We start from the raw sequence: 16,180 nt of genomic DNA, 5'->3' as shown, positions 1-16,180 counted from the left end.
ACAAACAGTGAAGTGATGTCCTAGAAATTAAGACCTGTCTGAGTTTGACTGACTCAGAAAAAGCTGGGAACATTTTTTTTTGACAAATTTCAAGTTATTTTTGCAGCTGAATTATTGTGTTTATACCATCATGCTGCTATATATAATATGAAACTTCAACATTGGGGAAAAAATATCTATTATGTTATTTGAGTTTTTTTTATACTAACAAAAACAAGAAGCATAAATGGCATAAAAAAGATAAAACAGAGAAATGCAACAAAAATGCAGGTGGAGTAATGTCTCATATATAAAAACATTTCTTTGTATGACATATAGAATACACAGTGTCCATGCAGTTCACAGACAAGAGCTAGAAAAAGTCTTAAAAATATAAAAAATGTTCATAAAAAGGCAGACAGAGAAAAAAAAAATATAAAAAATGTGATCTTACCTTGAAATTCAAAACACACATTATTTCCCATACATTATATTGAAGTGCTGTGGGTGTAAAGAAAAAAAAAATACATAAAAACACAAACAACATACCTAGAAAATTGAGTAAAGAGTCAAATAAGTGAAGAAGAAAAGCAGTGCTGGTTGCTTGGCAACTGTGGAAGAAAAAAGAAAAAAGGAAGCAGAGAGAGAGAAAGAGAGAGAGATTGCACGTGTGCATGCGAGCGGCTCACAGACTGTGAAAAAGACATAAAAATATCATGCAGATCCAAAATTCTGTGACGTGCTGATAAATGTAAACACGGTCACATAAGGAGGATTACATGAGAGTGGCGGCAGGAGAGGCGAGCTTCATCACTGAGGCTGACTGCTGCTGTGTTAGCCAAGCTCTGTGGAGAAATGCACATTTTATTAGTTTATTTGTTTAAGTAAAGGTGTGTTTAATGTTGATGTAAATACAGGTTAGGAAAAAAAAGTGGTTGAGACTAATTTCTATAAGTTAATTGTATGTACTGTCCAACTATCAGCCATGTTGAGTCATTTTCTAGTACTTTAAAGTCTGGTGGCATCTTGACTGGTTAAAAATAAGGAAAAGTAAAATGGAGACAGCTGAAAAGAAGCCTTTTGGACATGGCAGACAGAGGCTTGGTTATCATACCCACCATTAAACCGGATTTCACCATTTCCAATTTTGCTGAACATCCCATCAACAAAAAAATAATCAGCCAATTGATCAGTACAGTTTTGACGGAACATTTTTTTTTTAGAACCTTGGGAGTGAATTTACTTTTGCAGTCCAAGCTGACAAGTTACATCAAACTGTGCAAACAATGATTTAAACTGTAAAAAAAATCAGAAAAACAAAAGTTAGCATTGATTACAATCAGAGGTGACTGATTTATTACGTACTGTAATGGGCTGTGGCAGAAACGATTTGCTGTCCTGGCTGCTCTGACAGCAGAGCTGGCAACAAGACACTGTAGGATCAAAATGATTGAGGTTTAAAAGGTACAGATGCCCTGACAGAGTTAAAATATAAAGCAACCAAGTGTGAAAAATGACACCACCTGCCTCCAATGAGCTGCAGAAACCTCCACACAAAAGGTGTTTGCACTCTTCACGACTCCCAATCGTCTCCGAGTAAATTAGTCTCATGAGCCTCGTGCTGGACTGGGGCAAAATAAATGCACGTTTTTCCCTCCACTCATCTTTGGAAATGAGTTTTCAAAGATGAGTGGAGGGAAAAATGTGCATTTATTTTGCCCACAGGGCTGCATGTGAATGCCTTTTAGCCATTAGCTGACTTGCAAATGTTGACGCGAAACCAGATAACTGCTAATGTGTAGCATGCGTGCCCGCTGTTGCCATAGTTACATGTTAATTTCAACCCAGGTTGGATGTGAAAAATTAAAATATGTCATATTTTACCAAACTAATATTTTTTGACTGTAGTAATCTTACACCTCATGGCATTATTCCAGTGCATTCCTCATGAAGGCTGGGTCCTGATCGGAATTGGGGTTTGGAGGTCGACTTTAAGAATTGCTGCCCTGCTGTGTCTGAAAGGTTTTGCATGTAAGTTTGTTTACAGAAACGTGTACGTTTTAGCTGTTTTTAAACATTATTCAGACGTACCGAATGAAAGAAAACGACTTAGTTTCACAACAAATGCAGCATACAACAATCTGGTCTTATTCTGAGGATGTCTTTATAGAAACTCTCAGATACTGATCATCATGAAATGAAGCGGGGAGAAGGAGGCGAACCCAGAATGCAGACACATCTTGGGGAGAAGCTAATTCATTTAAAAAACCTAGAGATAAACAGAAGCAAAAGGCTGACGACGCAGCAAAACTAAATGTAACAAAAAATCCAAGCGTGACAAGACATGAAGCGACCATGAAAACAAGAGGGAACCAAGAACAACGATCCAGCAGAGTGTGGAAGAGATGACCGGGTTTTTAAACAGGAGGTGATTGGAAAGTGGGCACAGGTGAAGCAATTATCAAGACTTGAGGCAGGTGTAGATGGGCGTGGCAGGAAGGCAAAAGAGTGACTGGGGAGGAGTGAATAGTGACAGCACACAAGGACATGAAGAACAAAAACAAAGAAACCTGAACAGAAAACATGAAGACAATAAGAATAATAAACTAAAACACAAAAACCCCAAATCCAGACACATTGGGTACACATTGACCACTGTTTAACTTTTGGAGTCAGTCTTATTCAAGATGGCCACTACAACTAACTGACCTCAGGTGATACAAAAACACTTTCAACTGAGGCAATTCTGAAGCCTCATCCCCGACACATACTCTGAGCAATACACAATGCACAATATTTTTTGCCATTAACTGCAAGATTCAACCCTGTCTGTTAGCAAAATATTTCGAGAACAGACTTTAATGAAACTCTCTGAAATGATTAACTGGCTGAACATGTACAGCTGATTTAACTTTTGGAGTCACAAAAGCTAACACATCCCATGAGATCTCACAGTATCTCACAAGGTTTGACCAAAATGCCTATACACATGTCGTTTCTCATAAGATGATCTCAGTTTAAAATGCTGTCATTATTGCGGCGGGTGATATGCATTCTTTCAACAAATGCTGGACCTTTAATTGCATTAAGTTCCCATCACTGTGCTGGCTTTGTGTCAAATATTGTAAATTAATTTCTTTCTGAATGTGACTTTTGTTTATCCTCCATAAAAAGGCCCTTGCATCTTTACTTCCTCGACTTTGTGTGTCCTTGTGAAGTCAAGGCTAAAACCTTCTCAGCCGAACGATTAAATCATTGCTCTTCACCCTTCAAAAACCAGCCTCGGCCCTGCATGCCACGTCCCACTGACTGTAGCAGGAAGAAAGCAGAGAAGCCAAAAAGAGGTGGAGGGAGAGATGTGATTTAGACCGTGAGTTTGTAATCAATTAAGAACCTAATAGATATTCCCACAGCTTATATGTTTCAAGGAGAAAGGAAACATATTTCCAAAAACCCCTGACAGCTTGATTAAATGTTCCATCCAGTGACATTTGGAAAAGACCGGAATTGACATTTCTGTGTTGCCACAAAACGAGCAGCCATCGGTTTTTTTTCGCCGATGTAACAATAATAATGTTCATCAGTTATACTCATTACAAAGCATAATTAATGAACAGCCAGATCCTGCCAAGCCCAACTCCAACGGATTCAAAGCTTGATTTGCCCGCGTTGCTCGGTGGTGGGCAAATTTAACAGAGATAAAGCTAATGAACTGCTCTTCTCTCCACCACAGAACAACAAAGCACACACTGCTTGAGACTTTATTACACTTTCGACAGGCGGAGGATTAATTTCAGTGAGTTTTATTGTGTCTCAGTGTGTGTTTTTGTGCTGTGCACCCTACTGTAGATGGAAAAAAAAGGTCCATGACTAATTCACCAAAAAGTTATTCTGATGGATTCAACCCAAAACTAGAGTATTAGCTTAGTTTTTTTTTATAAATTACAGACTTGTAAGCTACACATTTACATACAATCAGAATTTCTGTTTTAATGATGGTTTTTCTTTTTTTTTTTTTTTGGGCTTTCATGCATAATTCTATGACTGTATGCAAAACTTGAAAAACAAAAATCTGTTTTTCTTTTATGATACTGTAAAAATCATCAAAACAGTTTCATGCAAAATCAAGAATATTTGGCTTTATCATCAAACAAGTGCTTCTAAAAATGTCCAACTGAGTTGAAGTGAAGCGGCTGTTTTGTTTTGAAGTTGTTGCAAAAACATTAAAATGCATTAAGGCCCATCATATTGCTAAAATCTGATTTCTGTCCCACGTGGATTCGTATCAAAGACTACAGCATGTCTCTAAAGAATGGATCAGTCCTTCTCGGCTGGCACGCACTGCCTTGAATATTCACACCACCATGTTTCACTGGGTTTGTTACGCTGCAGTTGCACTCTTTTTTTTTTTTTTTCTTCGTCTATTTCTAGACAGATACTCTCTTTTTCTGGGAAGAGGGTTCTCAGAAGGACTAAAATTTGAAAGAACTGCAAAAGCTACAAGCACATGTTGCAAATTCATGTTCTAAGACCATATCTGGAGGCCAGAGATGAAAACATCCAGAGGAGCAATAACTTTGTGAAGAACATCTGTAACCTTAAAGGGATTATTCAGATCCTTTGAGGTGGTCTTCTTTAAAAAGGCTAGGAACAATTAATATCTTACCTGTTGAAGATAGCTCTTTGAATGAACTCAGTTTGGAGAAATAAACTGAAATCGAGCTAACAGCTAAGCCCAGTGGAGTCAGGATCAAAGAGGATTGCTGTCTTTGCAAAACATCTTCAATCTTAAAACTTCATTGTGGTTCATGCAAATTGCATTTATAAACTTTTACAGTGCCATAATTATTTTGTTACCAGAAACAGGGTGAACACCAACAGTTAATGCTATAGCTTTTTTACAATGAGTAGCACTTGGAGTATGTTTTGTGAATGACTCTCAGCTACAACCACACCAGATTTTAGCACAATTTCTGTAAAATTGACTGCATTATGGCCTTTTTTGTGTTCCCTAAAGTCAGCTGTGGTGGCCTTCTTGAATGGGGTTGTGTCCAAAAGTAAATCAGTTGTAGACGTACATTCATTGATGATTTCCTGAAGGTTTCATTAAAATATGTTCGGTTGTTCATGGGCTATTTTGTTAACAGAAACAGAGTTGACTCCAAATAAGTAATGGCAAATTTTAAAACAAAGTTCTTGTGCAATCTATTAGCGCTCAGAATATGTGTTGGGGATCAATCTCAGCTACTACCATGCCAAATTTTAGGCTGTTATTTGTAAAACTGACTGAATTTTTTTTAAGGTCAATTGGCTGTGGCAGCTTTCTCAAACTGGGTTGACTAGAAAAGATAATCAATTGTAGATGCACATGCAATAATTACTTTCTGTGAGTTTGATTACAATCTGTCCAGTGATTTATGAGATATTTCCTAATAGACATACACACGAGCAAAAGTATAATAATCTGCCTTCATATATCATTAAAAGAATGCATATAGTCCTCTGTCTTCACTTTTAAACAACAATATGAAATCTATCAGCATTCAGAGTCTGCGTCTCAGCTTCTGCAACACCAAATTTTAGCTCAATATCTATTAAACTAGCTTTCATTGTTGCTTTAATGCAGAAGAGTTTCACATTTAATACAAATCAACGTTGAGGATTTTTTTTTTTTTTTCAGTTTTGGACAGAGTGAAGATAAGCTTATTCAGCGCTGACAGTTCTTCAGTGCTGAAATGTATTCATCAACAGCTGAATACGTTTCCATTGTCAGCATGTGGTAATTCATTCATTACTGGCACACCATTCAAAGCATTGGTCACATTTACGGGATCTGATCAAACCAATTGCTCAGATGGTAAGATAACGTTAAGGAAAAAAGTTTGAGTCAGTTAATTGAAAGGGGCCTTTTTCACCTTTATTTTTTTTGTGTTCTTTCAAAGCGCTGCTTCAGATTCATCTCAACAAAGTGAATAGAATCCGGACATCTTCTGTCACTTTCGCAGGCATCACCGACTGAAGCGATAGGAAATAATACTGAATGTTATCGCTTTGATAAACTGATGAAACCATTATTGAATATAGCTCATGTCGGAAACTGTGGTGTTCAGTTTACCAAGTTTGGTTGGAAATCTGATTTGGAAATCAACCTATTTTTTGCATTATTTGGATTTTTTAAAAATAAATCCTGTCAAATTTCTGACAATATCACCACTGCCTGGGCTGAAATTTATTATTCTGGCAGCTAAGACAGTAAAGGAAGGCCTGCAGTACGAGCATGTATTTTCAACACATTTTACACCTTTGCAGTATTGAGAGATTGAATACATTCTTAAAAACCTGGTCTGAGATTGGCCATGCGTGTTGGCATTGCAGAAGCAAAAATGCAGTCAAGATTACTACCAAGGAATGGGCTTACACTGTGTATATACAGAACTTAGTCATAAAAGCTGAAAAAAGTACGTTGAAACGTAATTAGAGTTTTACTTCTATACTTATACATTTTATTCAGTGTCTTTTTCCTGTTTTTATGCGAGGTGAGTCAGCTTCCATTATGGTGAACAACGGGGACACAGTCTCTCCTTCTTCCTTTGGTTTTTATCATCTTGCCTTGAACTCTTTCAGCTTTTGTGTCGAGAATACTCAAACATCTGGGGAATGGAGGTTTATCTTATAACTTTCTGAGGCAAAGTACTGAGGATGAAAGACTTTTGTAAGATGCTTACCGGAGTGAAGACAAAGCCTATAAGGATCTGACAACATTAGTGAAAAAAATATTCAGAATCAATGTCAGAAAAAGAATATTTTCAGATCTACAGTCACTCAAGTTTCTTGGATGTCGGTCTCCCCATGAAAACCTTGCAGTGAAAAATATTGATTGTGGATTTGGATGCAGTTCTGAGGTCAGGGAAGAGACTCCAAGGTGCGCCTGCATAAAAAAAAGTGCAAGATTCTCTAAAGATGCACAGACAGCGCTGTGCTCAATTTCCAACACACTCCATGCAAATGCAGCTGGTGCAAATTTGATGGTCTGTGAGAGAAGCTCGAGCTCAAAGCACCTCATTAAACTGTAGAACGAGGAAGGAATTTCGCAGAAAGTGGGAAAAAATTTGAAGACATGTTTAGTTCATGCTGTCTGAGCTGGCCATCTGGGCATTAAATAGATTGTGACAATGTTTTGCTTTGGCTAGAAAACAGAAACATGCAAATGCAGTTTTTATACATTTTTCCACATGTTTCCATCCATTTATGTTTAATCATTTAATCCTACAAATTGTATATCAATCTAATATTAGTTAAAACCTAAAATTGGAGTAATATTAATGTGTTTATTGTTGTCGAAGCTAAAAGAAATACTAAAAAAAGTAAAAAAATTAATCATGTCAGCATCTTTTTAGATGAATATTACTGATATGGAGAGAAAACACCAATTTATCTTGAAAAACAAACAAAACCTAAACTGAAGTATATACTGTAAATGGTTTAGATTGATGTGAATTTTTGAACAAAATGCTACACCTGTGATAATGTTTTTATATTCTGTGTGCAAGGTAAGGTTTTGTTTATCATTATTTTGTATCCTAATGAATTAAAACCAAACATAGAGAATAATTATATAATTCAAAGTGGATCAGCTACATGCACCTCGGCACACAGAGAAATCGTTGGTAGCTACAGGTACCCTGTTCACTCCTATTTTCTAGCTACTTCAGTCGTGTGCTAAAAGGTTATACATTCAGAAAACAAGGATGAATTGTATCTAAAAAAACAAACAAACTGCAGTTGTTTTGTGAAAATCTTTAGCCACATGTTCACATGTTTTTCCTTTGTATTTTGATATGTGGTTAATGTGGATGTTAACACCCCTTACTGGCCCAACAGGAGAATTTTAGCAATTTCTGCTTCTCATTTGAACCAAGATGTTTTTGTCCAAACAGAAAGAAATTTGTTGGGGTCTTAACTAGGGGAGCAGACAGAGGTTTAGCTTCACCGTTACCAGACTTTGGTGAGTTGTTTGTCTCTTTGTATCCTACATGGCTGTGGCTGAATATATGAAGGATTTTAAACCTTTATATCCTTGCATTGCAGTTTCCTTCGACACACTTACCGTTTCTAACTGCACATCTGGAAAGAGTGGAACGCTGTAGAGTGCCCGGACTGGTACATCAACCCGAGCATGTGCTGTTTGAATAAAACAGCACATGCTCATAAATAAATTCTTTTGGGTATCATTTCTTGGCCTCTGGAGACCTGATGTGAAAGGTTGCGATCTACTTATTGATGAGTTTCAGGTGAACACCGAGGTGAGCCGCTTCTTGTTGAATTTGTAATGCTCGTTGGAAACTAACACTGACACCCCTGAACTTTGCGGTCCTGTAGTCCAAAGTGCTTCAGTCTAGACAGACGTCTTCTCAGATTAATCATGAAAGGAGACAGACTTTATATTTTCTTGTGCTCAAAATGTTTAAAACATTAGGAAAGTGATCAGACTCACTGAATCTCAAATTTCTTCTCGTGATTTTGTGCCTTATCCAGATGGTCACATGTGGCTGAAACAAACAACAGGATCCTAAAAATTATCCTGCTATCATAGAGGAAAAAGCTGCTTCCAGACATTAAACCTGAAAGGAATGGTTTGTTTTTCTGAAGTGGGGCTTTGTTTTGTGCTTTCCTCCCGTCGACTCTTTCAAGGTATTTTGTTCTTTGGGGAGCTCTCTAGTTCTTGAAACCCTCAGAGAGCTTTTAGAACTGTTTGATATAAATGCTGCTCTTTTCTCAATGTTCATGTTGCAACACAGTTGATGACTTGTGTAACACCATTCTTGAGCAACATAGGTTGCGATTGTGACAACTGAGTTCTGCTGACTGCGTGTATCTATGACTCCAACTAGTCATAGATATTCAGTTTACCTTACAAGTGTGAACTCTAGGAGGGAAAATAATTCTTGAAATGGAATTTATTTAATACAAATACCTTCATAATTTGAAAATTCAGTTTAATTCTCACTGTTTGATGAGGTAATGGCTTGTTCAAACAGGACAAAAACAACTTCGGTCTAAAAGGATTTATAGCATTTCATGCAAATGCTCGTATAAATCTTCACATCGCCTTCGGTTTACATTAGATGATTATTTCAACCCAAAGTGCACCAGATTGTTCTGGAAATTCTGCAGACATAGAAGAGTCTGCTGCTGCTATTGGCACTTGAAAATAAACATATCATTCAATGTAAATAACAACTGGCAAAGATGTAAAGCTTTATGAAGTATTGTTTCTATGAACCCCTATGAAATGTTTTTTTTTTTAGACTGCAGTTGTTTTAAATTGGCAGAAATCCACTTTCTGCCACTAGCAGTTAGTTCATCAGTCCAGTCAGAGTTTGCTGTGTGCTAGTCTGAGCTCTCATGTTTGTTTTGCTCTTTTATATCCTAAAAATTTGCTTTTTAAAGTCTAAATGGTGGCTCAAAATTTAGGATGGATCTAAAAAGAGTGGTGAATAGTGGCATGTATCTTTACCTAAAACAAGTTGAAAGTGGCAGTACTTTTCTTTGTAGTACTAAGCTTGTCAGACACGTCCTCAAAACCTCAGAAGAATTTGTACATTTTTGAAAAAGAAGGGACACGTTGTCTTTTTTGTGTTTTGTTTTTCTTTTAGGTATAATCAAAAGAAACTGGAAAAATTTGTGAATGCTAAATGGCACCTTAAATTTGTTGAAAAAGCTAAAAATGAATCTGAAAGTTAAAACAAGCAGAACAGAAGCTACAAATAGCAAAACATCAGCAGTAAGCTAAAATAATTAAAGCCTTAGCTAATTTTCAAATGAGCCGAACTGTATTCAAAAAGCAAAATTAACAAAACAAGACCTAAAAGCTAGAATCAGCAAAGCAGTACATTTAAATGCAGCAAAACCCTTGCAAAAAACTAACATGAGGACAAGAAGAATAAAAAAATAGAGCAAGTATGCCAAAGTAGATTTCAAAAGAACAATGAGATTTTAATGCATTTCCATGGAGAAATCTTTTTAAATAAAGTTAAATAAATTGAAAAGTGTAAAGGTTATAAGCACTAAAAGTCACAGCACACTACTCCTCACCAAGCTGAATGTTTTGATATATGATTGGCTAAAATAACACAAAATATGCAGATTGCAAAAAAGAAACTATAAACAGGAAAACAAATACACTGAAATGCTGACACAGCATTCACCCAATAAAACGCTTGCAGTTTTTTTACTCAAGAAGCAGATTGGTGATTCTGACTTTAAGCTTTGGATTCGTTTGGAGATTTGTAAAGTTATCTGTTTCTGTGCAAATAATAAATAAATCCAAAGGACTTATTGTAGTTTGCGTTGACTAGACATGTTGAATTTTTCCTCCGCATAATAACTGTGTTCCAGATCAAATTAAGAGCAGCTTATTTGCCATCAACTTTCAAACAGACTTCTTACATAATCTAGACATTTTAAACTTTAAATATCTGCCACCATGAATCATTTACCTAATTCTCCTGCATTTTACATTTCCATAGTAATTCAACAGCTGGCTGAAGCATCAGCATCTGTCAACACAGTCACAAACAACCAGAAAATATCAGAAGTGGGCACTTCAGCTTGTTAAAGTTAGACTGGAATTTACTATAAATAGCAGCATTTGAATTACACGTTAAACAACATTAAACTTGTGTTGTTTATCTGGCATAAAACAGCAGAAAATTGATGTAATGACAACGTGTACAAATGTAAAACACACATACAGCTTTTTTTATCCTTCATTTGGAATTCATGAAGGAAGAAAGTGTGGCTAGAATGGGCATACTTCACATAAAGCGCAAACACACTATTTATATAACAAGACTTTTTAGAGCAAAACAGACTTTGACATAAAAACAGCCATGCAACAGAGCCTGTATTTTTTTAATACTGGAAAAGCCTTCTGTTTACACTCACATTAATTTACATAAATTTGTCCAACTTACCACTCGCAAACTGCATTGCAATTTTGTTTTATTATTTTTAACCTCAGCAAGGGTCCTTTGCAGTCAACAGCTATTTTCTGTTACTGTTTTTGTTCAGGAATATGGACTCCAAATAAAGCCTTTTTGCTTTTTCACCTTTTTTAACGAGTCTCTCAATTATACATTCATACAAATTGCACACTTTTTTAGTCATTTCAGATCAAATGCAGGTTAACAAATTGGGATGCAAGGGTCGTTTTGAATCGAAACAAATGTTCAAAGAAAGGTCTAGCACTCTTTGAAGGAATGCATACCACCTGCTGCCTTTTATGCTGGACTTTTATACTGAGATCATCGAATGACGAGAGGGGATTTAGTTTTCCTTAAACCTGTAAATGATATGTGCAATCTCATGCGATATTGTGAAATCTTGTATGATCTGTTAGAGCTCAAAGTATGTTTTGTGAATGATTCTCAGCCACTACTGTATCAAACCTTAGCTCAGTATGTGTAATTATGACTGAGTTAGACCTATTTTTGTGTTGGATTATGTCAATTAGCTGTGCTGGCTATTGTAAATTGGCAATCAGTTTGAGAAGAAATCATTGGATGTGCATCTATGAGTTTCAGTAAAGTCCGTCCTGTGGTTTATGAGAAATTTTGCTAACAGACCATTGAGTTTAAAGTTTTAAGCAACAATATCCTGTAACGTGTAGTGCTTGATGATGATTTATTTATATATAAAAACCAGAGTTTTGAAAAGACTTCCAAGATTTTAAGTATTTTAACTTTTGTTAAATAGTTACAAATAAGCCGTGTTGTGTTGATGAGAATGTTTTCTCAATTATGTACATTGAAGTACAATTGACCACTTGAATCCTGCTGTGGAGACACTGAACAAAACAAAAAAGGACAAAATTTAATATGCAAAAAAACCCCCATCTCATCTCTTTTTCTTCTCACTGACTTTATCTTTCACTGTGATTCATGAAATCTAGTAAAAACTTTAGAAGCTGAATAATTTCTCATCTAAACTTGAAAAATGGACTCAGTGGAGAAGACAGAGTTAGTTAGACGGAGCAAAGAAACAAGTGTAGTTTTTTTTGGAGGATTTCTTTTTGTATTTTTGCGACAGTGACATCTAAAAAATGTAAATATATATATGTAGCAATGAACACTGTTAATGCACATCTGACAGGCAAAACAGTCATATTAACTGAAGTCAGTTTAAAATGATGGCAGACTGTTAGTTTTGCTAGTTGGCTCTTCTCTTCTCACACCTCATTACTTGTCTCTTCCGCTCTTTGATGGGAGGGAATTAAAAAAGAAGATAAAAAAAAAGTGGAGAGACAGAATAAGTCGAGTTTCCAAAGACACAACAAACCAGAGTAGCCTAGTTTCATGAAATGACTTATTAATAACATGCCATGTTGTGTGTCATTAGTAGTTTACATCTTTTCTGTGTCATTGCACATCGTTTAACATCAGCTCTGTACACTTGCCATGAAACTTTCACTCTATGTAAAAGTCAGCGCCTAAAATTCACTTAAAGAACATGACAAATGTGCCAAAAATGGTACGAATTATACAGAAACCCTTGAAAGCATTTTAGCATGTTAAAGAAGACTTCCGCAAAATGAAACACATCTCAGCGCCCGCATTTCCTTCCGGTTTCTTCTTCAATTACATTCTTTGTTGTTCTTCTAAAAGGCTTTTCACATCTTCCTGGTGGGTTTTTTGCCCTCTACTTCTCACTCAGCTGTGGAGAAATTATTTTAGTACATTAGAAACCACAGACTTAAAGGCATAATTCAGTTTTTTTTTTAAGTGGGGCTCTGTGGAGAGGTTGTAAAGAATTAACATCTTACCTGTTGTAGATGGCTAACTGAGTGACCTCAGTTTGGAGGAACAGAAAGTAGTTCTGACCAAACTGATGAGATGGTCACTGGTGTGATGAAGGTGAGGACCAGTGCGTCGCTGCTGTTTTAAAAAAGAAATCTCCAATTTAAAACATTTTAAAGAAATTTATACAAACAGTATTTATATTTTTTTCTTACATGTTTTTTTTGACAGAAATGTCAATTTGTACTTCTGTATTTCTATGTAATTAACTATGTCATGAGGAACTGAAGGGGATGTAAAATAAACATGACCTGAGGTTGCTGTAAGATGACCCTGGTCTAATTATCTGTTATCTGTCGGAAAGAAATGCCATTTCTCCAAATTGAGGTAATTCAAAAACCTATCTAAAACAGGTAAGATGTAAGTTCTTCATAACCTTTCCACAGAACCCCACTTCAAATATCTGACCACTTAAAGCAAAGATTGCCAGAGTTTTACCAGAATGTAGACGGAGTCATTGGAGACAGTATGAGTTATTTGCTTATTTGGGTTTGCCAGGTAATGGCATATAGATCCAAAAATATGTAATCCTGTGAACAAAAACAAATGAAATAATTAAAAGCCTAGCATTCCTTGAAGGAATGCATATTGCCCACCACTTTTTGTCTCAAAGTTTTAGATAAAAATCACATTATGTTGAGAAATGACAAAGTCGTAGCTGTTTTGGTCGAACTTTGAAAATGACATTCTGCTCGACCTCATGCAACGTCACAGGATGTCATGCTCAGACTGCACATTATAAATGACTCTCAGCTACTACCACATTAAACTCAAGTTCAATCTCTGTGAAATGGATTGATCTTTAGCCATTTTTGGCTGTGGCAGCCATCTTGAATTGGGTTAAACCCAAAAGCTAATCAGTTGTAGAGGTACGCCCAAAGGTTACTTCCTGAAAGGCTCATTAAAACCTGTCCAGTGGTTCATGAGATATTTTGCTAACAGACACACTCAAAGGCATAAACATTATCACTCCACCGTCTCATTTCAGTCAAAGAATGCACACAGATGGCTGCCTTGAATGCCAAACTTTGAAATAAACACCTTACAGACCATGAGGATGTCTGATGGGGAGCACCATCACAGCCTAAATTGTGTAATACCTCATCACTCGTTAAATCACTGCAGTTTTATGACAAATCCAATATGCTCTAATCACTTTCTTAAATGTTTTATTTAAACCGCACAATACCCCATCTCTGGTTCCTAGAATCTGGTTATATTGTAGAATGACTTGGAAAGTATTAAAACTCTCCCGTGGGTTGAACGTCTAATTATATTCACCGCAACACACATCCTGGTTTATGAGAAATGCCCGACACATTTAGCAGAAAAAGTGAATCACTCAAGCACTACAAAGACAAACGAAGGAATTGCTCCTTTGCAGAGCAGCTCTTGAGAGTTTTACAGTCTCCTGGAACATCCTATTAAATTCTGCCCAGCTATAAAATCTGCCAGTCCTTTTTCTGATCCCGTAAGAAGTATTTCATCCTGCATGAAAATAGTTTTTTTTTTCTTCTTCTTCATTATTAAACACATCTTTTTCCCAGGTCTATCTCTGCCTCGTGACGCCACTGGCTTCTTCTTTTCATTCTTCCAGCGTTTATTTTGAACGCGTCAACACTTAACCTTGTAACGACGAAGAAATTCAAAGAGAAATGCGTTGGATTTGCCAAGTCCAATTATGGAGGGGCGCAAATATTGATATTGTTGAGTTTTGCCAGCTTTATTTCATCCAGTAAACTTGTCACCATTTGTCATCTTGTATATGAGAGTAAAATGGGATGAGCTGAAAGAGAAAAACAGGGGGAAGCAGTGAAGCAGGGAAGAATCCATTCTTCTTGTCTTTTTTTTTTTGCAACAGCTTTAGCTCCAAATTCACCTAATATTCACTCAAACACATCCCAGAATATTTTAGGTTTTAAAAACGAGTCCTCAGACAAGTAATAAACTAAACTAAACTGGACGGTTCAGAAGTATTTCAGAGTCTAATGTTTACATTTTGTTTCATTTTAGGGATTAATAAAAAGTTTTTTATAGATCTCCCGACTATTTTTCACTCCCAAAAACTGGAAACACATGAAACAAGTTTTCTCAGGCTTCTCTCTGTTTATCCTCTTGGTTTTTTTAAACTTCTTTTGGGTTGGGTTGTAACGTTGTTGTCAGTGTTTTACTGCCCCATCCCACAACGTCGTGATCAATCAGCGGCAGCTTGTTTTTCTGGTGCTGCACACGAAGACATGGGGGTTGATATCCATAATTTTTTCTAGCTTTGGGGATGATTTCTAGCTTTAAGGTTGCACTGATGCTTTTATCAATACTTTGATTGATTATGAGCAGAGTTAGGAGCTGTACTTCTGTTTTGGATCAGTAACAAGTACGTAACTTTTAAAAAACTTATTTCAAAACACAAGTTGATAGAGATAACACAAAAATGTCCTGCAGCACTCGAAGCATGTGTTTGGAATTAGTCTCAGCTACTACCACACCAAATTTCAGCTGAATTTCTTTAAAACCAACTGAATTATAGCCATTTTTAGATGGGTAATATTGATTTGCTGTGGTGACTGTCTTAAAAGGGACTGACCCAAAAGTTAACCAGTTGTAGATATACATCCAACACTTAGTTTCACAGAGTTTCATTAAAATCCATCCAGTGGTTCATGAGATATTTTGCTAACAGACAGACAGAGTGATTTCAGGAGTTAAAAGCAAATTTTTTATACCCAAATCTTTTCCATCATTTAGATTTTGGAGTAAGTTGGGGATCCACTTCAGCTACCACCACATTAGCTTATTATCTGTTAAACTGATTGAGTTGTAGTGATTTTAATGTTTGCTAATATTGCTTAGCTGTGGCAGCCATCTTGAATCACATCAACTCCAAAAAGCAGTCGGTTGTAAATAAACCCCCAATGAATACTTTCTAAGGAATTTATTAAAATCTTTTCAGTGGTTCATGACATAACAAACACACATACTTGCAAAAATGTTTTCGCCTCTCCGCTTTGGCAGTAAAAAGTCACGTATAACAGGCCATACTGTTTTGACTTTGTGAGGCAAAAAATGTTTTAAACGATGCTCATTTTTCTAGCCTAAGCCTCGCAAAAAGTTTATTGTACTTGCAGAATTCTTTAGGTTTCGTTCAAGACAAAACCAGAGGCAAAACTCCAGTGAAACAAGAGGTGGTTTGTGGCTGCTGTTAAAATGAAACAATCTCCACCAATCGTAAATCAAACGTGCATTTCAACTTTACAGGCGACGGGCCACCATCTTAGTGGAGCTATTAGGAGTCACTGCCATGAAGGGGAAAATAGATTCACTTTTAAAGAAGCCCCCCCCCCCCC

This window comes from Kryptolebias marmoratus, linkage group LG17 (assembly GCF_001649575.2).
Source record: "Kryptolebias marmoratus isolate JLee-2015 linkage group LG17, ASM164957v2, whole genome shotgun sequence".
NCBI classification, from domain to species: Eukaryota; Metazoa; Chordata; class Actinopteri; order Cyprinodontiformes; family Rivulidae; genus Kryptolebias; species Kryptolebias marmoratus.
This window is presented reverse-complemented; position numbering follows the sequence as displayed.